Below are 24,905 nucleotides of genomic sequence, written 5' to 3'. Positions count from 1 at the left end.
TTGACACAATGTGTAGTTTTCTCTTACATTGTACCAGGGTTGGTTTGTGTGACCAAAAGCATATAGTGTAAGTGAAGCTATGCCACTTCCAAGACCACAGCTTCTTTTGTGATCACTCTCTCCTTCACTCTCTTTCTCCCTTGTTCTTACTTAACTTGCAGTGTCATGCAGCCCTGTGGAGAGGCCCAGGTGGTGAGGAACAGAGGCCTCTAGCCAAGAGTCAGCAAGGAACCAAGTACTGCCAATAACCATGTGAGTGAGCTTGGAAATTAATTCTCCAACCCCAATAGAGCCAACAACTTAACTGCAAACTCACGAGAAACCCTGAACCAGAACCAGACAGCAAAACTGTTCACAGATTCCTAATCAACAGAAAGTGTGAGATAACAAATTTTGTAATTTTTCAAGCTGTTAAGTTAATTTGGGATAATTTGTTATGCAGCAATAGGAAAGTAATACAGATTTGGGTACCTGGAAGTAGAGTCCTGCTGTAGCAAAAATCTATATAGTGAGAGTGGCTTTGAAACTTGGAGGCGGAATTTGAGAAGAGGGTTAGTGAAAGCCTTACATCTTGGAGAAGATAATACTAGAAGCCTCCTAGTCTCTGATAAAGCTTCAAGTGAGGGCTTGAGAAAGTGAAATAAATGCACCAGAAATTGAAGAAAAGGGGATTCTTATTAAGTGGGTGCAGAAATTTTAAGATCATTGCCTGTAATAATGTGAAATATGGTAAACATACCTAACAAATAAAACAATCTAAAGAGATCTCGATCTCCAAAGAGAATGCTGAACTTGCCATCCAGTTTCTTCTTGGTGCTTATCGTAAAATGTGAGAGAGGATGGATAAATTCAAAGGGCAGTGAAACTTTGGATCCAAAAGTTGATGGTTTTGAAAATTCTCTCTTCAGGCAGAAAAACATGATCTAAAGATAAAGATAAAGCTTTATGATTATGAGATTATGACTGTTAAATATTATTTTAAGACTGCAGAAACCTAAATGGTGGTATCTCAGCCCACTATTAGGTCAGACAGAAAGGCTTCTAAAGGAGCTGCAAGTGTACACACATCTTCCTCAAGAAACAATAGAGCTTCTAGGAAGAGCATTGTCCTCAGCGATCTCAGCAGAAGGTAAAGGTAAACGATGAGCTCAAAACTATTTGTGGGTGTGGTGTTTTGTTAATGGAATGGATTACAAAAGGATTCATACAAGATCCACAATGTTTTTAAAAAGACTAAAAAATGCAGACCAGTCAGTTTGGACTAAAATAGATACAGAGAATGCAAAATGAAAAGAAACCTCTAAACACTCCAAATTCCACTGACAGGAAGAAGAGTGAGAAAACTACTCAGTTGCAAACATGTGGTACCTTTAATGAAAGAAGAAGGATTACTGAGAGGTCAGAAACAAAACTTAGAGTATTAAGTGAAGAGACATGAACAATTATCCTGAGGCCTTGCGACCTAATCAAGGAAATCCCAAAATTTGGATGTCTATAGCAATTATCCTATATCTGTTTCTTTATTACATATTGGAGATAGGGGTGCTGATAACTTGTCTCTTTATTTCTACAGCTGAAAAACACTTGAGTTGAGTGGTCGTGCTTAAAGAATTATAGCTGAGGAGGTTCATCCACACATGGGCTTGATTTAGAGGATGAGATTCTAAAATTCGGGCTGATGCTTGCTAGGATGATAGTTTGAGGGGCCTTGGGAAAGGACACATATATATTACAAGTGCAAGGGAGAGAAATCACTGGGGGTCAGAGAGTAGATTGTGATTGCCAACCTGCAAGATGGCCCCCAACTGTCTTTGCCTTCTGGTACTCACAGCCTTGTGTTCTCTCTCCCAAATTTGACAGTACTGTTCTATGTGACCAAAAGCATATGATAATAACTGATTTTTGAGATTTAGGTTATGAAAGACTTCAGTTTCTGTCTTTGGTGCTCTCTTGCTCTCATTGTTTCTCTCTCTTGGATTCTTGCTCCCAGGAAACCAACTGCCATGCCAAGTAGCACCACGGCCACCTCGTGCTGAGGAATGGAGACCTACAGTCAATAACCAGCAAGGAGCTAAGGCCTTCCAAGAACAAACTAAGCCATCTTGGAAGAAGATTCTTTAGCCCCAGTTGAACTATGTGATGAATGAAGCTTTGATCAACAGCTTAGCTGAAACCTCATGAGAGACCCTAAGCCATAACCACCCAGTTAAGCCATTCCTAGTTTCCTGACCCATAGAAACGGTGAGATAACAAATACTTAGTGTTTAAAGCTGCTAAGTTTCGAAGGTATTTGTTAAGCAGCGATGATAATTAATTCACTCTCCAAACCTATTTGAAATGCCTTATCTTTTCTTAATACTAAGATGTAAAGCTAGGTGCTATGGCTTGAAGTAGGGGCAAGGCAGGTTCAGGAAAAAGCAAAATGGAGGAACAGATAGTAGAGGTCCCGAATGACATCTCCCCAAGGCAGATCCTCTGCTACTGGCTCTCTTTCAAACACTTCAGGATCTGTCTTTAAAAGTGCAGGTACATCTAGCAAAGGAATAGTCCAGTCTTTTCTCATAGACCTACTCATTAACCGAGAGTGGCTTCTGTCATATCCACTATGCCTGTGTATTTCTGACTGAATATGAAATGCTATCCTGGGAATGTATCTGAGTCTCTCTTGAGAGGTTTATTTCCTTCATGGAACTGAAAGAAATCACCTGTCCTGGACTTGAATGGAATTGGAGTCCTAGCAAAAGAACTATCATCCTGGAACTTGAAAATTCATTATTTTAGGAAAATTAACATCAAATTACAAGTCAAGTTCTTGTGATAGCTAGATGATGGTTCTTAGGTCCTGAAATTAAAAATCAGATATCCCTTAAAAGTTAACTAATATCTGAATCCTGATATTTATTTAAAATGTCTGTGAGCACTCACATTAAATAATAAAATCAGAATCTATTTTGGGTTTTCTCTACACAGGAGAGGAAGTGAGGCAACTGAATGTTCACACAGTTCATGCATTGAGTTTTAAAAGTAAGCTTTTGCTTACAAATCCTTTAAACCATAAAGTATACCCTGTGCTATTCTCTCCCAAAGGCTGAAATAATTATTTTTAAAAGAATAAAAGTTCATTCTAAAGGCCAAATTAATTAAGATAAGAAAAGTGATATAAAAGCCAGTGTTGGGGTGGTGGGAAGATGAGCTAACTATGCTGGCGAAGAGACAGCTGGGAATATCAGCAGAGCTTCAGGGTGGGTTGGGGCTGTGAGTGGGAATGTGGGAATAAAACTCAGATGTGAGTCTCAGTGTACACTGATAATGTTGGTTCAAGTTGTGTGGAGCCTGGGGCATTGCTCATTTTATAGTCCATTATACTACTCTAAGGAAAGCTGGAAAGCTAAGATTGGCAGTCATTATTGGAGGGGTTCAACGTTAAAAGACTGAGAAAGAAGTTATATTGATCTTGACATTTAGGTCTAGCCACTATTCTTACTATTTTTTTCTAATACAAAACCAACAATGATTTTTATATCTGTGAAAAATAAATAAAATTAATGTACCCGTAACAGAGGGAATGGCCTGATTTAAAAAAACGGCAAAAATTTTCTGTCTCTTTAAAACCTCCCCCACTCTTTGAGAACTGCAGCGTGGCCTGCATCCCTGAAGCCAGGTAAGTCCTTTGCTAAAAGAGATAACTCAGCCATCCCAGGCAGTGCCAGCGCCCCAAGTAGGCAGCTGGTGGAGGTCAGAGGCTTTGTCTTTGGCAGAGATGGGACACTTAGAATAGCCAACCACAATAGCCTAGAACTGAGAGGTCCTCCCTTTAAAAGCTCTGTATTTCTGTTTATGTTCAGGAAATTTGGATTTTGAGACAAGAAGTTCTACCATTTTTCCTCTTTTGCCAGCAAGTAATAAAACTTCTCTTTTCTCCTCCCCAAACCACTTGTTCTCATTCTTCTGATGTGCCCTCGAGAACATGTGCTGAGCTTTCAGTAATGTCTCACTGATATGCATGCTAGCTGTAACTCCCTTTCTCTGCTATTCCAGAAATTATAGGAACATGAATGTGTGAGCATGACATTAGAGATCTTGCTTGCCTTTGTACTAATTTATTACAAAAAGGTATAATGCTCTGACATTGGTACTGTTACTACACTCACATTTCTCAAGATCCACAACAGTAATAATGTAATACCAAGATTACAAACCTTCAAAATATGAGAAAGGCAATTCTGTTGAAAGTGCTACCAAAGAGGTGACCAGATAAAAAGGAACAGAGGAGGATCCCAGCAACTGACCATTGTGATGGCAAAATCAGAGGATTAAACATATTAACATCTTGCAAGTTTAAACTATTATAAAAGAATTGGATATGTCTCTCAAATTATATATGTTTCAACTTTTTTTACCCTGGTTGGAGCAGGACAGTGTCTAGAAATGCTGCAATATCATTTTCCAGATGTTTTTAGTAGAAAGGGACTTCTACCTAGCTAGCAATATTAAAGGATTCAAAAGGGAGAGCATTCAGCAGGTATCTGTATGCATGGATTTAATAAGTACATTGGCGTGAAACCGATCATGAAGCCCAGTGCTTGACAGAGGGTCTGGAGCAGGGAAAGAATTAATAAATACATGTTGAAAAGGAGACCTCAGAATTTTAAAGCTGGGCAGGACCAAACAGAATTCCTAAAGCAGCTAATTCATTTGAAAAATGGGGAAACTAAGCTTTTTAAATTGTTTTCTGAGACATTTAGAAAGGTAATTATAACGTAGTTCAAAACTTTGTGGAATGGCTCCTTCCCTTATTTACTCGATGCGCTTGAGCACATTCTTAAATTCTATGAACCTCTCGCTCTCCGGAGCAGAACAATGGCTGCTCCAAGTTCTAACATTTATGCAAAGTGCTTAACACAATGCCTGACACATAGGGAGCATTCAATAAATGACAGGGGGAGCATTAGCACACACCAGAGAACAGGATTTATGTTGCCTGCATCCAGCACTATTTTTACATCTATTTTCAAATTCTAATTGAACTATTAGTGATTGACCTTTTATGTCTGGTACATGTTAATTTCACATGTGTTATTCTTAATATTACACCATGCTGCCTGAATATCAGTTTTCCCTGTGATCTCTTTGTGTCAGAATTGGTGTGTAACACTAAATGGCACTACAACCAGCTCATTTTTTCCCCCAATAATATTCCTCCTATTATAATTTCTGAACAATCCAACTCATCAATGTTAAAGATAATTTCCTCCCCACATAAAATATTAACATTCTTTTTTTGTGACTAAGAATTGTCTTCAGGCAACTTTTTCCTGTCATTAATTAAAATAATGAATAGTATAATATTAAATACGTAATTCTCTGACAAGCACTCAAGTGTTTGCTGAGAAGTCCCTTTCTACCAAAAACATCTGGAAAATAATATGGTAAATTAAAAAGCTGATACTTTAATATACTACAGGGTAATCCCCCAGTCTAGGTAGGCAACGTGCCAAATTGGCAAAGCTCCTGCTCCTGGCATGGTGCCACGGCATCCTCATTTTTCTTTTCTTGATGTGCTGTAGGAGGATTTTTCTCAGCCCCTCTCTGTTTCCACTGCATACTTATCAGACAAGAAAATGACAACAAACACATTCTCACACAGGTTAGCTTTTCTGCTTGCGCCAGACAGTGTCTCTCACAGACACAGCTATCATAAATATTTTAGGTATTCCAAGAGACTTAGGAACAGCCGTAGTTAGTAAAAATAGTTGCATGACTCCTGCCCCAGCAGTAAAAGTAAATGGCTCCTTCTCATTGGTTTTATGTCCTCTGGGAGATGCATTTTAATGGACACTCAGGTCCTCTTCCAAGAGACTGTCGTCCTTTCCTTACTTTTCCCCCTCCTCTCAACTTTATGTTTTCAGGGTACTGAACGGTATATTAAGAACTTGAAGCTTTAAAACTCAGTCATCCAACACTCAGTGAAATGAGTTGCTTGATTTGTCCAGGACTTTACTGTTCTGATTACAACCCCTAACAGCCATATGGCGTTTGACAGTTTGTAAAAGACTTTTGTATTTCTAACACCTTTGATCCTTGAAATACACAAAGAAGGACTGATTTCCCCATTTTTCTATTGAGAAGATGAAGCTCAGAATTCTAAGTGATTCCTCCCCAAATCAAGAGACAGAAAATACACACATGTGCTTACTAAAATGTAAAATTTGCATTAAGATAATCATTCAACATGTGAGATACACATGAGTGGAAAACCAACAAACTTCAGATCTTTTTGACCATGCATCCAAAAATCTTTCCATGGCAGCATCTTGTATTAAAAATCCAGATAGGAAGAAGGAAATAGTATGAAAATAGTACATGGAAAGACTTTTAGATCATATTCAAATATGTCTCTGTCATTAAGTCCCAGGAAAAATGTCATTGAAGCCATCTTTGTCTCTATTGAATTAAAAATAATTTCATCTTCCTCGAAATTCCCACAGAACTTCTCTCTCTTATGATGTGGACCGTTTTCTACTTTGTAATTTCATTATTTATATGCATATATTTTACCCATTCTAGATCAGAAACTCCTTGAGAATATTTGATTAATTTGTCTCGGGAGCTTCCAAAAACCTGCATTGTGCCTTGAATACAAAAGGTGTTCATTAAGTATTTGGCAATGAATGTATTAATTTATTCTTATATTCCCCAGCTGCGATCCAGGCAAGAGGAGCAGTGTGAGACATCAGAGTGGGCTCCCTAATGTAATTACCAAAGCTCTTATGGCTGCATTTGGGGGAAGGTGGAAACACTAGGATTTGAATCTGTCTGTGAAGGCTGTGACTATGACTACATTCTTTGCTGACATATTTCCAGAACCTACACAGGATATTTTATTTCTTATATTTACTCACAATAGGAAGAAATATTTATCTAATGTCATTTATGAAATTACTGAGATCATTTCTGTAACTTCATTTAGCATATGGATGAAGCATACTTTTCTGCATTTGTGTGTGTACCTCACCCAAAACTGCAAATCAGCTGTACTGTTATAACAGACACCTCCCTTGACTCCTGCTACTACAATTTGAATTACCTTTCACTTCCTTCTCAATGACTCATCACCATAATATAATGACAATATATATGATGTATGATATATTCACTTATTTTCTCTAACCCTCACTGAATTTAGTGCTTCATATGCATAATTCCATTTCAATTTTAACATCATTATGAGGTCTGTATTATTTCACATCCTATTTTTCAGCACAGGACACTCTCCTAAGGCCAAAGAGCTAGTAAGCAGGTTGGCCAGATTTACCCACAAGTACTCTGACTTCAAAGCCTTTTTCACTGCACCCTACTATTCAGAAAGTTCAAACTGAATCCATTAGCATAATCCACTAGCTTCTTCCACAAATCCGCTCCTCTCTTCAGCACTATACATCAGGGTTAAGAGTAATTACTTTCCTGTCAACCAATCATTTATTCCCAACTCATTCTTGGCCCCAAATCATCCAGGATTCACTCTTCTTCATCTTCCACATCTAGTTGCTAAGGACTCTTTCATTCTATCTCAGCATCTCTGAATTCATCCTTTCTTGCCCAGTTTTCTTCAGTATGGAGACCTGCAAAATTTTCTACTCTGAATTCACACTGATTGCTTTGCTCCCAAGAAAATAGACTAACCTGTTCTCTCTAAATTCCTTATTCAATTTCACAGTTCCAAAAGTAGAATATCATGCACTGAGACAGGCCAAACTGCAAAGGAAAATCATCTCTTTCTGCAAGATTGCAACACCTTCCTGACCAATGTCTACCTCATTGCACCTGTAAAACCCTTCTCTTTCCCCATGATTGGAAAATACACTGTGTGGCCTTCGTTCTGTTGCAAGAGCCTTAAAGTACAATTGTCCTTGTAATTTGAGTCTGAGATGATTTCTGAACGTTTGACAGCAGAAACTGTGACCTCATTTTCTTCCACATACTACAATAACAATTTTTAAAAGCATTTTTTTTTTCTAAAAAATGAGAGACAGAACTTAATATAAAAAAAATTCTAGTGATAGAAGAGGAAACAGAGCTAGGATCAATCACTATCTGTATTTCTCCCCATAGCCATTTGATTGATCTTTCTCTTTCTGTCATGTACTATCAAAAAATCTTACTGATCTCCCAGTATCCACAAGATTAGCTCTGACTTCCTCAGCAAGGCTTTATTCTTCTCTTTTAGGCACATTTTTAGTCCTTCCCTCCAACCCCACCAAATCCATGCATTATACCTGTTCAACCATTGCCTCTTGCCTCTCCTTGGTACTTTGAATAAAGATTCATTCCTTTTCTCTACATCTTAGGCAAAGTTCTCCAGGAAACAGATTATCAGATGGACATTTGGACTGCAGGAGGTTTTTTGGGGTGTGCTCTATGGGACAAAATCTGAAAGGACTAAGAAGTAGGTAGCAGGAGAAGTTAAACCATGAAACCATTGAAACAGAGGCCTTAGCAAATCCCATTTGGCATTTCCTGAATTAAGGCAAAGGAGCCAGGACACACTACAGTGTCCACCTTAGCCTGTAAAGCCATTCCAGGCTCTTTTTTACCCAAGTCAAATCCTATTTATGCCTCAAGATGCAGGACAAATAGCATTGTCTTTGTGAATCCATCTACAATCACTCATATAGAGTTATTCTCACCATCATTGTCCCATTATATCATATTTTATGTCTCTAGAACAGTATTTGTCATAAGCGTCACTAGGCTGTGAGCTCTATGAAGATAGGCTCTGTATCTTATTCATCACTTTCTCTTCAGTGCCCAGCATAGCACCAGGCTATAGTGATTAATAAATACGGAATAAAAGACCACTGAGTCAGCTGCATGCAGGCCCTCTCCCTTCCACCTCAATGATGTAGTAGAAATTAAGTCATTTCCATGGATAGCTAGAGAAGATCTGCTGATGTTCAGCCCTGAAATTCTCACCTGAAACATTCTGTTGGGGAAGGATTTGTATCATTTATACCCAGAGGAGGGAGTGAAATAAAGTAAGAGAGACAGTTGCAGTAGGAGTTGCATATAACTCAAAATTAGGGGAGCTGAGCTCCAGCCTAGACATGGCTATATCTGGCTATATCATGGCCATCTCAGCTATACTAGCTGAGAGATTTTAGGGAGTACTAGTTCTCTGTGTATTATGACTTCCTAGAAAACAAGTGTGTGTGATTTCATCATAGGATGAGCTAAAAAGAAACTTCCAGAACTTCTAGTCCTTATTTTATATCACCAGAATGGAGTGAGAAGGGTTGATGGAACAGAGGTGTGTCTCTATCTTAGGCAAAAGAATATGAGCAAAAAAGACAATAGCAAAAGAAAAATGAGACTCAAAATCATTAAGGATATTTCCTATGTCAGTTCACATATACGGGGGCACATTTTTAAATGAAAGACTAAATATTCCAGTATTCCTAAACTTATTCTTAAATATGTACTTTTTTAAAAATGCTAGTTCCTAGAAACGTCATCAATCTCTTGTCATTCCATTTGTCTCTACTGAGTATGGCCAAATCTATGGAAATATGTACCAGCCCACATTGTTATGAGATGGATTCCCACCAACAGGTTTTGCTGTCAAACAAAAAATATTTTAGAGACCAATTAGAACATTACATATATAAACCCCAGTGATAATTCTTGAATTTTGTTCTTCTTGAAGAGATATGTGTCCATGACTTTAGCATTACCACAGAGGAATCTGTGAAATCTTTTATCTCTCTTTTGATTTCTTTTGTGATATTTTTGTTTTTGTTTTGCCTAAGTCACATTCCATTGCCTGTTGTTTTTAAAAGGTCAAGGGGGATTTCCTTGTGTGGGAGAATGCTGACGTTAGCTGAAAAGTATAAAGGTTTATTCTAGTTTACCGTTTCAAGTCAAGATTGAAAGTGAGATATGGAGTGTAGTAATCTCACAAATGAGGAAGCTATGAGGGGGAAGTCAAAATATGAAAATACACTCTTTTCAGATTATTTATTTGTTCCTCAATTGTGCATACACAGGGAAAGCTTTCAAGCAAAAGCAACAGCTAACACCAAAGAACTGAACAGTTTCAGCTATTGCCACCACAAAATTAAGGGATGGAGTCTAGAAAATTTAACTTGTTAATTAACCAATTAAATACTCTTTAGAGAAAAATAACAGAGTCAGTTCCTCCAAAATATGTTATTCACAATGTTCAGTATGCAATAAGAAAAAAAAAACTAGACACAAAAAATAAAGACTGTAAAAACTGTATGACCTATAATGAAGAGAGAAAGGACTAAGTAGAAGCTGCCTCCACATGACATAGACATCGTAAATTGCAGATAAGTATTTTAAAGCTGGTATCGTATCAATAGACTTTTAACAAAGATCATGATGAGTGAACATATGGGAATTTTAACAGTACAATGGAAAGAATAAAAAATAACAAAACGGAAAAGAACAATATTTGAAATTTTCATTTGAAAGGCTTAACAACAAAGTGGAGGCAGTAGAAAAAAAGGTCAGTGAACTTGAAAAGAAATCAAAGGATATTTATCAATTTATTAAAAACAAAAATTAAAGACTGAAGAGAAGTGAATAAAGCTTCAGAAATCTGTGGGATAGTACCAAACCATACAGCTGGAGTGGAGGGACAGAGAGACAGTGGGAGAGAGAGGGGAAAAAGAGAAGGGAGAATGGAATAGAAAAATATATGAAGAAATAATTAAAAATACAGAAATACCCCCACACACACACTATTTTTTATATTAAAAGGGATTAAAATTAATGGCATACCATTAGCAAAGAGCATGCATAGCATTCAAATCCTAATTTTTAAACATCACTCTTCTTTAAAGTGAGGTAGGGTGGCTTGGGGAAAAAGTAATGTGCCTTAAAGTAAGGAATTGTGTAAAGAAATATAAGTACATGTCCAAATGACACAAAAGCCAGCTTGAAGGGACCTTGGTTGACCAAAATTGAGACAATTTGGGCATCACAATAAAAAATAAGTGTAATGGACTATTGCTCATCGTGTACTAAATGGATCCATAAGTACACAATAATATAAATGAATAAATGAATAAACAAATGGAAGAGAATCTTTATAGTTGAAGGCCAACTAATAAATGCAGAGGAAATAGTGGATTTGGAAAATCAATAGAGTTAAAACAACTGAGTTGCAATTTGATAAGAAAGAGAATATTTGATTAGTTTTAAAATATCTGTACATGAATGACTTAATTTCAAGGGAAAAATAGTAACTTTATGGCACAGATAACTCAAATACACTCTGAGTATCTTAGTCTGTTCGTGCTGCTCTAGCAAAATACCTTAGACTGGCTAATTTATAAATGATAGGAATTTATTTTCCGGAAGCTGGGAGGTCTAAGGTCAAGGCACCTGAAGATTCAGCATCTGATAAGGACTCACTCTCTGCTCCACAGATGGTGCCCTGTTGCTGCATCCTCACGTGGTAGAAGGGGCCAAGGCTAAGGCAGTTGTCTGAAGCCTCTTTTAGAAGGGCATTAATCCCATTCATGAAGGTGGAGCCCTCATGGCCCAGTCTCTTCTCAAAACCCCTACCTCTTAATACTGTTGCATTGGGGATTTAGTTTCAGTCTATAAATTTGGAAGTGGAGACACATACATTTTGACTCTAGCATCAAGTTCTCAAAGTTAACATCACCAATATTAGGACAAATGGGCATTGTGTGCCTCATGGTATCATACACTGAGAAGATATGGTATCATATCTGTTGTATTCCTTCCAGAAATGTATACATGAATCTAATCACTAAGGAAAATCAGACAAACTCAAATTTAAGACATCCTTCAAAGTAACTATCCAGTGCTGTTCAAAATTCTCAAGCTCAGTAAACACACAGACTGAACAGCTATACCAGATTAGAGACTAAAGAGACATGAACACCAAGTATGACGTGTAATCCTGGATTGGATCCTGAACTAAGAGCGAAATAGTCTACAAAACATTACTGGAATAACTCACAAAATTTAAAGAGTTATTACTCTGAAAAAGTGATTTATATATTTTAGGGAGTTTAGAATTTAGGTTTGTAGGAAATAGGGAGCCATGGAACATGGTTTAGAAAAAATATATAAATATTTATATAACTAAATATTTATATTTATATTTTTATATTTTTATAACTCTGGCAGTAATATGAAGAGTTCCCTATAGAGAATGAAAGCACCCAAATAAAACAGGAATCTATTTAAATAATAATGGCAAGAGATGATGAATATAATGCCATGTAGAAAAAAACCATTAATATAACATTTATGTGGCCTACTATGCTTTAATGACCATCCTCGATGTATCTGTAATATGCACATGTATTTAGGTGTAATACTGATAAGCCTACAGAGAAAGCACCCAATGGTATTTACTAAAATTTATATCCTCAAACCAAATTTAAAAGGAGACATGTATTCAAACACAGATTAAAGCAACTGAGCTCATTATAGATATTTATCTGTTAATTAAATCTATATTAAGTTGATACATGTGTCTATGGTTTTTATATATATATATATATATGATGTTTCTTTTGTATCAAAAATTGCCTTTAATACTATCATGACTTGTTTTGAGATCAATAGCCCATAAACTGAAATGGCATGTTACATTGATAGCTTGAAAATTTTCATGACATATATATTGATTTGGAAACTTATTTATTTAGCTTTTGATTGTGCATGTCTTCCAGGTTATTGTGGGGATTGGGGGAAATAAAAGAATGTGATTGAAATGGCTGAATTTATTTTGAGGTCCTTAGATGTGTTTGTTTTTTTCACCCTGATTAAGCTGCAGCTTGTATTAACCTTCGCGTATCTTTTTCCTGATTTAATTGCAATTGCCTAGAGCTTCAATCTACATCTACTGCTGTGACAGCTTATAAAATAACAACAAAACAAACCAAGAAGCCAGCTAGGAGGAGGAGGGAAAGTAAGAAGTGGGGGATTTCCACTGTAGTCATGTTATATATTTTTGTTAACACAAATATTTCCCTTTCCAAAAGCTATCTGTGTCCTCTTTCCCCCAAATATTTTAGTTTTTAGCTACAGAACAAGGTAAGGGTGTGATTTTCAATAACAAGTTTTCTTACATGTTACCAACTGTGAAATGGGAGAATAACTTAATTTACACGTTAAAACTTAAAACAGCAAAAGATGTTTCCTTTAGGCTCTGATGCTTAAAAGCATGAATAACAAAATAATCATCTGGAGTTTTCCAGTTGCTTGCATGTACTCCTGATACAGTTAACCTCTTTGATATCCAGTCTTCGCCTGTGCCCTGCAGAAACTTGCCCATGAGTATGATACACGACCAATAGGTGAAAAGAACAGTTTCAACAGAGAGATTCTTAGATGAGGCTGGTAAAACAGCCTGGTCAAGGTGAGGAATAAACCAGAAATATTGTGGAAAGAAGTCAAAGTGGAAATTTAGACAGAGGCCCCTAATGGTGAGTACAAAAAATGAAAAAATACAGAAAGAATAAAGAATAAATATTTAGGTTAAATACTGCATGATTTTGGTGCAACACACATAGCTTCAATGGCCTGTTCTCAGAGTGGTCAAGAAGGACTATAAACTTCTTAGGATCCTAAGAACAGTATAACCAACTGCCTGCTGAACGGTAACTTCTAGATACACTTGTGGCACCTCAATATCAACATGCCAATAGCTAACCATCTTCGTCCCCAAACCAACTTCTTTTTTCAATCTCTGAAGCCTTTAAATAGCATATTCAGCACCTAGGACAGCATTCTCATCATCACTTTTTGTCACCTTCGTCTTTCTTGCTCACCACATGCATGGCCCTCTTCTATCCCTGTGGTTGAATTTCAACAGCAGTTGGCATAAATAGAACATAAACATAAGAAATATACTCCAAAAAAAAAGGAAATAAAATCCTAATGTTTCAATTATTTTGCCTTAGATACAAATTTCTTAAGTCTAGAGAATTTTCTGTGTGGGATTTGAGTTCTTTTGTCTAGAAATATTCGTTTAACGCATTTACTTGTATGACAGATGCTCACACAGATTTCCTTCCAAGAGTATCTTGTTGTGTTTGCTTCAGTTGTGTGTGTGTGTGTTACTGTGTGAAAAACACATTATTATCTCTCTTGAAATTTTTGGATTCTTGTCCTCACCAGAGTCAATAAAAGCTACCTCCTAAGCAATTGTGAAAAAAAATGAAGCCCTAGATGTAAAGTTTCTAATAGCATCCCTGAGGTACATTAGGTACCAGGTAAGAGCTGTGGGTAGGTGGTCACCCAGTGCTGCCCCTATTAAGGTCGGCATGCTTTAAACTAAAGTGATGCCCATTATAAAGCAGGTGGACTGGGGGAATGATACCAAGTGTAGGAATATTCATACCAGTAAGCAAAACCACTGAACAGCAGTTGGACTTATACTGTAGAAGACAATTATTTATTATTTTAAAACAAAGTCAAGAGCTCATATGACAAGGACATATGTGACCACTTAGCACAAGCAATCCCATCCCATGGAAGGTTAAAAAGGAGAGAGAGAGTTTTATTTCTTGCTTTTGCATCATTAATATTCCCTGATGGGGCTCATTTCATCATGGCCTAATTATTGATACAATAAAATCTGGGTCATTTAGAAAATAAATGTAAATTTATCTTAACTTGGCTTAAGAAGACAATGAAGCATGCATGTCATTTAGAATGGTTTCTGTTTAAAACTGTTAATATTTTAAGGATAAAAAGGTACATTTAAGTGAAAGCACTTTAAAAACTGAGAAAAAAATCTCCAGATAAACATTAATACCCTAAGAGAATGGCCCATCTGAGAAAAAAAATCCTTTTATCAGAAGTTGGCAGCCTATATTTCTACCTGCTTTGCATGACTGCTTGCTCTGCAGGTACCAGGTCACAGGTGGAAGATGTTGAGGACCATTATACAATGAAAATGTTTATAATATATCATAATTACCAACACATCTGTGGTAAATAACTTTGCGAGTTCTGCAGCAAAGATGCTGAAAATGCTCAATAGAGAAAGCAAGAAATAAAACTTTCTCTCCTTTTAACCTACCATGGGATGGGATCCAACTTTTGTGTTTTGTGATTTGGAAGAGCTGCTTGCAAGGGTATGAAGCAGAAGTTTGTCTTTAATGTATTTTTTCCTCCCCCTGATGCACACCAACCATCTCCCCAGCTCCCAAATTTAGGAGACCGGGATGCTTAGGAACTGTATCTTCTTTCATCTTCTTGTCTTCTTTTCCAAGCAATGCCTTGTGTTTAGATTTTTGTTTTCAAAAATATATCAATTAGGTATAGGTATTTACTTAGCAAGCCAGGAAACTACAGTTAACAAGTCAAAAATTATAATTAATTATTGTAAAATCTAAGCCGATAATTTTGGTAAAGGCTTTCAGTATTAAACTGATATATTTATTATCATTATATCATAAATTAGTTCATTTGCTTCTTTAGCTATATGTTTTACATCCGGTTTATCTTAGTAGAATTCCAGAAAGAAACTTGGTCCAAGATAGAATGTTCTAATAGGCCTTGGGATAGCCCCAACCATGCACTTAAGAAGATTCTCTGGAGACCTACATTGTTTGAGGTTCAGCATGCCTGCTTTAAGATCTATTTTTGGATTATGTAAGGTGAATAGAAAATTAAATATTTGAACTACCTTATTGTATTCTTCCTTCCACCATCCAACCACATAAAATTCTTCCTTCCACCATCCAAGTCCATAAAATTTTTAAAATGTGTTTCAACCCTATGCTAATGGGTAAAATTGAGGAAGATTCTTTGAAAGTAGCAACTATACTCCAAAGATATTTTTGAAGAGCTGTTTTCCTTACGACCTGCAATATCACTGTGGGTACCACCGGATATTGGAGAAATCAAATGGTATACTTCTGAATACATGTTTCTGTTTTTTTGTTTAGTTTTCCTTTTCTTCCCTCCCTGGGTTGATTAAAAGAAAGTTTGGACCCAATTGATGGCCCATCACTTAAAAGGGTACAGATTTTCAGGACAACCACGGTGGGACTAGTGTCATTTCCACTTTTATCATCTCATTCTAAGTTTCATTCTTCCATTTGTTCTAATTTATTTACCCACTTATTTTACATTTTATTTTTATTTTATGTGTATATACGTAGCAAGAGACATAAAAATTATATAAATATTTTCAATTTATTAAAAAAATAAAAATTACCTAAGCCTTTGTCTTGGCCTATTCCATCATTCCAATCAAACAAACATGCTGAATAATAAAAGAAATCCCCAAATTATTGTGCTTTCCATCCTTTGGGGAAGTAAGACCAATGACATAACAAAGAAACCATGTCTCAGTTGTGGAAAGTCTCAGAAATAGATGTTGTGAATACCTAAGCGAGATCTGATTACAGCTAATTATTTTCTCCCTAGCTTTTTAGTTAACGTTTGAAACCTAACTCTCTTTGGGGTCAGAAGTGCTCAAAAAGGATTTGGCAAATGCTGCACAGCCCAGCAAGGCCGGATGTAAGGAAAATCTTTACCGCATGAATTCAATGAGGAAGAAACACAAGCCTGAGGCTATATCAACAGGGAATTAATGAGCCACGGGACATAAAGTCTAATAGAGAGCAAAGCATATTAATGAGCTCAAGGCTCATGTTCACCCTCAGCCAATTAATCTGAGAAGACTTACCTAGTGTCCCTCTCTCTGATTCCTCTTCTATACATCACGCATGCTGCTGTCAGAGGGTCACAGCATTCCAGGTTTCAGTTCACCGTCACCACGTCAATGAAGTCCAGAATGTTTTGTCTAGCATTCAAGGCCATCCATAATGAGATCTAAAGTCACCTTCCTGTTCATCAGATACCTCATACTGCTCTCCAGCCATACATTTTGCCACATTGTTGTCTGAACACCTCATTCAGTTACAGTTCTTTTGGATTTTTTGTACAAAATGGTCTTTTATAGCACAATATTTTTTTTCCATCATACTCTGCCTATTCGAATCCCACTTTCTTCAAGATACAACTCAAATGTAAAATCCATTCTGAAGACTACCAACATGTTTCTGGTGACATCTTCATAGAGGTAACTTGCATTCTGTCTGTGGAAAATAATTAAATTTTGAGTGGCCACCACTTCGATAGATAATGAATGAAACCAAGCCGAAAAATGAAGTGGGGATAAAATTAGTGTTTAGTTCAAAGGGTTGCTTGGAGAATTTAATAAGACAATGTATGTTTTGTCCTTAGGACTTGATAAATGTTGATTACTAGATAAGTATTTATCCTAGTAAAAGACAATTTATGAATGGTAAACCTGAGCGCTGTAACTCCAAGAGTTGTCTTTTATTGGTGAGCATACTTGTGCTGAGGTACATTGCTACTCCAGTACTGCAAACTGTGTTTTCAGTTGGGTTGTTTATTTACTCTCTTAGTCTCTTAGAAACTTACTCATAACAAATGAACATACTGGAGTTCTTTTATACTATGCTTCAGAGACAATTGTGAGGCTATCCAAGTCTGAAGATGCAAATACAGATGGTCACGGAACAAGGAGGAATTAAGTAGTGTGAAAGCTCGCAGTGCTTTACCAAGCCACAGGGAATGGCTAGCACAAGATGGAATTTATCAGATTTGTTTGGAGTTTTGACTTTACCATATGGGTTCAGACAAAACTGAAATGAAATGCAAAACAGAATTCTAAATCATTCAAAGCTGTGAATGGAAATTGCCAAGTTTTACAGTCTCAACTATGAAGTGGAGAGACCATGTGAGGGAAGAAAGGTACCCTACAGGGAGAAATCATCTTATTCTCTTTAACCATACTTAATGAACACCTACTATGCCTGAGACACACGCAAAAGATAATGGAAAAAAGATAAAGAAAGACAGAAGGAAGCTCTTTCATTTTTTAGCCATACCAGAAATTAAAGTGTGGTAGAATAAGCTCCGCTTTTAGAATGGGGACATGAGTGTGGATCCCTTCCCTCTTCCACCCAATAACTGTGATATCCTGGCAAGTCAGGTGTGTTTGTATATTTAGTGATCCCAAGACTGAGTTTCACAGTTATATCTGAGTTTTGAGAGGTACTAGAAGGCCTGATCATCACGAACTTTGCATGCAATCCTTTAAAAGCATAGCTAGATATACATCTCTATTGTTATATATACTATTGTAATGTTAACTTGCATTTCCTTAATGACTTTCATGTTTGAACATTTTCCATGTGTTTATTTGCCATCTGTATATCCTCTAAGGTGACCTGTCTCTTCATGATTTTGTCCATTTTTCTGGAAGTGAAAATTCTCTCTCTTTTTTTAATATTTCAGCTACGAGTTACATTTCTACTTTTTCCAATTATATTAGACTATAGAAAAACTCAGAAATAATAATTTACTTTTGTGCCAGATACTCCTGGGTTTGGATAATGATTACAGTTTCTTGGTTTTGTCACCTGTAGAATAAGGATAAAAACATCTACCTGGCAGAATTCTAGTGAAAATTAAATAAAATTATGAATGAAGCATTTGGTAGAATGTCTCACACATAGACACTGAAAGATCATAGTTATTTTTATCGCTAATAAGCACAAACTTAGATTTTTAAATTAACAGCCATGTGATCTTAAACTTTATATTTTAGAATACAAAAACAAACACCACATACACTCACCATTAAATTGGAACTAATCAATCAACACTTATGTGCACATATGGAAATAACATTCATTGGAAATCAAGCAGGTAGGAGGAGGGAGGAGAGGATGGCTAAATTCACACCCAATGGGTACAATGCACACTATTTGGGGGATGGGCACACTTTTAACTTTGACTCAAAAGGTACAAAAGCAATTTATGTAACCAAAACGTTTGTACCCCTGTAATATTCTGGGGAAAAAATATAGCAAAAATCTACCATTTGAACTACAAAACTGTCCTTGGTTTAGGACAGAAATTCATGGAATTTATGTTGGTAACCTTGAGTCAGAATTGGAGAGAGGGGCTACCATCAGAATGTTAGAGACAAATCTCAACTATAATTATACGTTTTAGTGCCCACCAAAAATTCAGTCTGAGGATCAGAGTGAAGCAAGACAGCTCATACATTTAGTCTTCTGATAAACGACTTCATTCTGAGAGGATTCCGCTACTTCACTGAAAGTGTATTATGTTATAGCAAAAAGAGAAATGTCAAAACTGTTTCCCAGATTTGAGGACAAAATGTGCCACATCATATGTCTTGATCATCCTGTCTTTTTATTGAATCTCTGAATATTGACTAGTCTTGTGCTCCTGTAAATCTTTTTCTTTCCAAGGCTAAGAAAATGTTCCAAGGACTTGACTATTTCTGAAATCTCAGGGTTTACTCTTGTATGCTGACAAGTCCTGTGCCTTAATCCTGTTCAATCTACCAGGCTCAGAAACCAACACCGAAAAACTCAGACCTTAGAAAGGACCTTGGAACAGGTTACAGGATGTCAAGCCCTAGGTGCTGTAGCCCAACACTAGCTTAGGAGTAAGACAAAAGGATGTGTCTATTTTCTCTCCTTCCAGCTAAAGAAAAATTCAAAATTGTGAATCACAGTTTTGAATAAATTATATTATAAAATTTCATTAATTTCAGTGGTGGTGAACATTCTTGGGTTTTTTTTTTTTTTTTTTGGTTAACTGAAAGTGAACAGAAAATCTATTTACTATAGCAATATTTTGTCTGATTTTGCAATGGGATTCTAGGTCACAGAATTCAACTGAAATTCAAATTCAGAATTTCTCTGAGAAATGAGGACCGGTAAAAGTGAAATTCTCATCATACAGGAAATGACAAAAATTGAAGAACTTTCCAAAATAATTTTCTTTCAGGACACATTTATGTACCTCCTTTGTGTTTTTATATCTGCTACCTCTTTCCAATTCATAACTTGATTGTCACCTCCCTTTTACAGATGAGGCTTGTTGAAGTTTTGAGACTTACTAGAGCTAGAATTTTCATTTAAGTCTCTCTGTCTTTAAGTTCTAGGTATTTCTAACTAAAAATCTACTGTTTCCCTGGGTTGTTCTTTTTCCTCATTTTAAGTTCCAGATTAAAGGTGCCATCTGCCAAATTGATAGTGCTTTCAAAGAGATTTTAAAAGTAGCACAGTACATTCCTGTGGCCAACATGGTCAGCAGCATGAATCGAAATTTGAGATTTCAAGGGAAAATTTATCAATACGTAACAAACAGTGGCAGCCTCAAGAACACTAGAAATATGTTGTCCCTAAATTAAGATCTTGGTGATTAATAATTAAGGTAGCTTTCTTTTTAAAAGGCTTAGTTTTTAGCTTTTTGGTTTTTGTTTGGGTGGGCGTATATGTGCATTTCGCTGTTTAAATTTTCAAAAAACATTTCTGATACGACAAAACAGTGCAAAACCTTGTATATGAATAATCTCACTTAATCTTCACAATGGCTATATAAGATCAGAGCTATTAATTACCACCACTTCCCATTCCATAGGTAAGAAAATAAAATTTCAGAGGTGACATGTAAAACGACTGGTATATTTCAGATACCAAGCCTGAATAATTAACTTTTTTCTACATTTTTTTCACTGACTTGATTGCTTTCCTTCTTCTTAATGGAAAAGATGAAGAAAACACGGTCATTTGAAATTCTAATAAAATTAATCAAGGGTTTGCTCACATATTTCATGTAATTGATTATTGATGGCATTTCGTTAGACTCAGTTCTTATGTTGGTTAGCTAAATCCATGACAACTATACACCACCAAAGCCATTTAATGTATTGCCAAGGAGTTTTTGAACTCATCTGTCATGTTTCTTTTTACCTGTCCATAGCAGTTCCAGGCCAGACTCACAGCTTTGTCTACTTTTTAGTAGAATACATCCTTGGCATCAATGGAATTCACTAACTTCCTAGTAACAGAAAATTTTGTGTCATTTTTCCTTTGCCTATATTCTATTGAATAGTTTATTTGTTTGCCAGCCCAGGTAAAATTCCTTTCTCTTTCAGAGAAGGAAACTGAAACAAAAAAGAACTGTCCTATGTGTACATCTCAAGCAAGATGGCAGACCAGCTGTGACTCCTTCACCTTACACTGCATTTAAGGAGCGTGCAGGAGGGGCTCAATCTGTATCTTCTTCACTCTAAGCCTGGTCCCCAGACCAGCAGCAACAGCATTTTCTGAGACCTTCTCGGAAATTCAGGATCTCGAGTCCCACCCAAGACTTACTGAATCAGAATCTACATTATTTTAATAGTCCCTCCAGTGATCTGTCTGCACAGTATAGTTTGGGAAGGATAGTTTTAGGAATCTCTGGCTTCCTTATATGATTTTTGCTATTTAACCTACCTCAAAAACCTAAATTAATCTGCAGAATATAGTTTGATTGCTTTTTGTCTTTTTTAATAAGAACTCAGGAATTCAAAGACACCAGACACTATTTGTTTTTTCTAAAGAACAAAGGGAGGAGAGGCAGTTAAGATATTATATAGATTATTATTTCATAGACTTTCTCCAGCATTAGTTATGACATTTATTTCCCTAGTGATTATGAAGTATAGCTAATTACAACAGTGTTTATCTAAGTTGATAACATTGTTAATAGAGGAATGTTGTGACTAAACAGCTATTTTGTTTTGAAGACATTTTCTAAGTATACACTTGGTTTTTTTCCCCCACAAACTAACCAACGCTCTTTCCTTTAAGAACAGGAAAAAAGGGGATATGGTGCAAGTGTTACAGAATTGTGGAGGAAAAAATGGTTTAAAGAGTAAAAATTCGTACTGTTTGACCATGACTCAGATAAAACTGAAGTCAGTAGATTAAACTGGGGCACCAGAATTCAAATACTCACAGGTATAGAAATCTTCAAGCTGGAAGGAAACCCCATATTTGCTTTAAGACCTTCAGATGAACAAAGTAACCCAGAGTGATCAAGGGCCTTGCCTGAAGATACACAGCCCCTAGGTAATAATTTGTCTCAATGTTCTAGGCTACCAGCTCTGTTGTTAGGGAAACTATTTTAGCTGCTAATTTTAAAAGTGCTAGAAAACTATATAACAAATAAATAGCTGCACCAATTCAGCAAGACACAAATTACTGTGCATTTTTTCCTTCACTGACTTATTTTCACCCAGTTTGTTATTGTCTTTGTCAATTTTTCATTTTATGCTTTGATTTTCTTTGTTTCTGCTTCCTGTTGTCTTCTTGGATATCCCTTCCATTTAAAAAAAATTCTAAAGAAACTTGTGTAGGAGCTTTGGGTGAAATAACTATCTTAGTCAAGAAGACAGCCATAGCAATTCCTTTCAGTAATCAATAGTATTAACAAACTCATTTGATTCTTCTACATCAAGTGCAGACTACAGGTCAAATACTCTTCAATGTATTTCCCCACTGGATCCCCCGACCTCGTTCCTATAGATAAGGAAATTGAAGTTCAGAGAGTTATTTAATTAGCAGGTTCAGAATTCAAACTCAGGTCTTAATGCACCAATTAGTATATCCTGTGGTGACACAAAGAGGACTTTATAATTTCCCATTAAAAAAGTATGCTCTAGCAAGCTACCTCTTTCCTTGCCCTTTGCAGGTTATCAATTCATAAACAGATAAGGAAAACCATGATGGTAAATGAGACTATTTCCACTCTCTTTGACCATTTCCATCCTATTAAAATTTTAAACATATTAATTACTAATTAGACTAATCTAGATGATAATCAGAGTGATTTAATTTTCCCAATATCATTTATTGGAGGGAGAGATTTGTCACTTGGAAATTATAATTAACTCATCAGAAAGGCTCTAGGATTGGAAAAAAAAAGGAAGTACTCAAAAGTTATGCTAAAAAAATCAGCTGAAATTCTCATGGTTACTAATACTGCTGCAAGACAAAACAGCCTTCTCATAGGTATCCTATTTGCAGCTTTAAAGCAGGAATGCTTAGTAAAGATCAGGATACTGAAAGATCTTTGGATATTTTAGAACCTTAATGTTAATGTAAAGGTCTGTGAGTGTTACGTTTTCTAATGCCTAATCTGAATTACAAATTGATTTTCAAAGATCTTTTTTTTGTTCTTGCTTTTGTTGTCTTCTGTGGAAGAAATAGACTACTGTTATAGCAAGGTTTCTTTATAGTTTTGTTTTTCTTTTATCTCATTTCACTGTTTCTATAACATATAAATACCACAGATAATCACACAGTAAAAAATTTCATTCCAAATGTTACAGAGCAAAGAAATGATACTCTTTTATTTCATTGTTCATTGAGAACTTACATATCAGGAATTTATATATGAATATTAACAAGAGTCCTGAGTCCATCAAGAAATATGTATCATTGGTTTCCATTGGCCTTGATAAGATCATGTAGGGAAGTGTAAACCTTCCCTCTGAAGGTTCAATAACTAATTCATCCTGCTGAAATAAATTGACAATGGACAGACTAACAGGAGAAAAGGCATACAAATGCAATAATGTGCATAAGCACAGGAGCCACAAAAAAATCTGAGACTCAGAAAAGAGCCATATGATTGATAGCCATATGAAGGCTACTCTTGGGTAGTAGCCTTCAGAAAAAATATCCATGGTAACCTGTGGTAAAAGTCCCTCTGTCAGACCTTAGAAAGCATCAGATTTTTGTCTTCCTTTCCTATGAGTTAATTTTTCTTAGATCTGTACACAGCAGACAGGGGGCCTCAGAGATAGCCTATTTGCATTTGCTGTTTACTTCACTAATATAGATTTCGTCTGCAGATGCAAATATTCCCCACAAAGGACAGCTTTTCAGAGCTATTCCAGTGTCTACAGCCCCTCTGAATAGCCATCTCAAACATGCTGAGGAAGCATATTTTGGGATGGCACATTCTGATTTCTCTCATTCCCCTATATAGTACTAAACAAATTATATCAATTGATAATGGATCTAAGTCTGACTGAAAGATGTATAAAAAAACTCAAATATTTCATAAAATTGACTTTCTGGACTTCTCACAAAACATTCTACCAGAAACCAGATTTTTTTAATTGAAAAAATAACAAAATTGTCTTTAAACATAAAAATTTTAAAAGTAGAAAAATAAATAAGAAATACGTGCCTGTGTTTAGTATCTAGGTATAGGTGATACAGGAGATGATCCTGCATTCTTATCTGAGATGTTTCTGCTGCAAGTTGTAACAGTAGCGTAGTCTATACCTTTTTGACACTACAGGACTCTGCTCCAAAAAGACTGCAGTTTCCTAGCAGTGATATTCAATGATACCCTTTAAATGGTGGCTTTTTCATTATAAATTTTGCATGTAAACGCTTTGTATCTTCCAATTTAATGAGGCCATTCAATGCTTTCTTAATACCACTGAAACTTTTTCCCCCAGGACTCATTTGATTGCTCTGAAATATCTTTGATTCATTTGCATTTACTAATTCAAGAAACCATGAGGATATTTTCTGAGCCTTTACTAAATTCCTGATACTAACCCCCAGGGATATAGCAATAAACAAGACAAATGAGGTCCTTGCCTTCACTGAGCTTGTAATCCACTGGATAAAACAGATTTTTGAGAAAGTAATTGCAAGAACAATGAATTTAACAAAGAAGTTCAAGGCACAATGCAAATATAAATATTTATATATATTTTCATTCTATATAAACAATATGAAATGAATGTATGTCAACTTTTTGTATATTTTTTAAACAAGGAAACTAGAAATATATTGAAAATTATTCAAATGAGAACTTAATTGACAGAGATTTATACTATCTTCCAAACAAAATTTATTGCATTACTATTGTCAACTAAAGAATGACAAGGTTCATAAATTTGGAAAGGAGAGATTTATTTCTCATAAAGGGTCATAGCCTGCAGGATAGGTAGTATGTAA

This window comes from Eulemur rufifrons, chromosome 23 (genome assembly GCF_041146395.1).
Source record: "Eulemur rufifrons isolate Redbay chromosome 23, OSU_ERuf_1, whole genome shotgun sequence".
Lineage (NCBI taxonomy): Eukaryota > Metazoa > Chordata > Mammalia > Primates > Lemuridae > Eulemur > Eulemur rufifrons.
The sequence above is the reverse complement of the archived record's forward strand: the minus strand, read 5'-3'. Positions refer to the sequence as shown.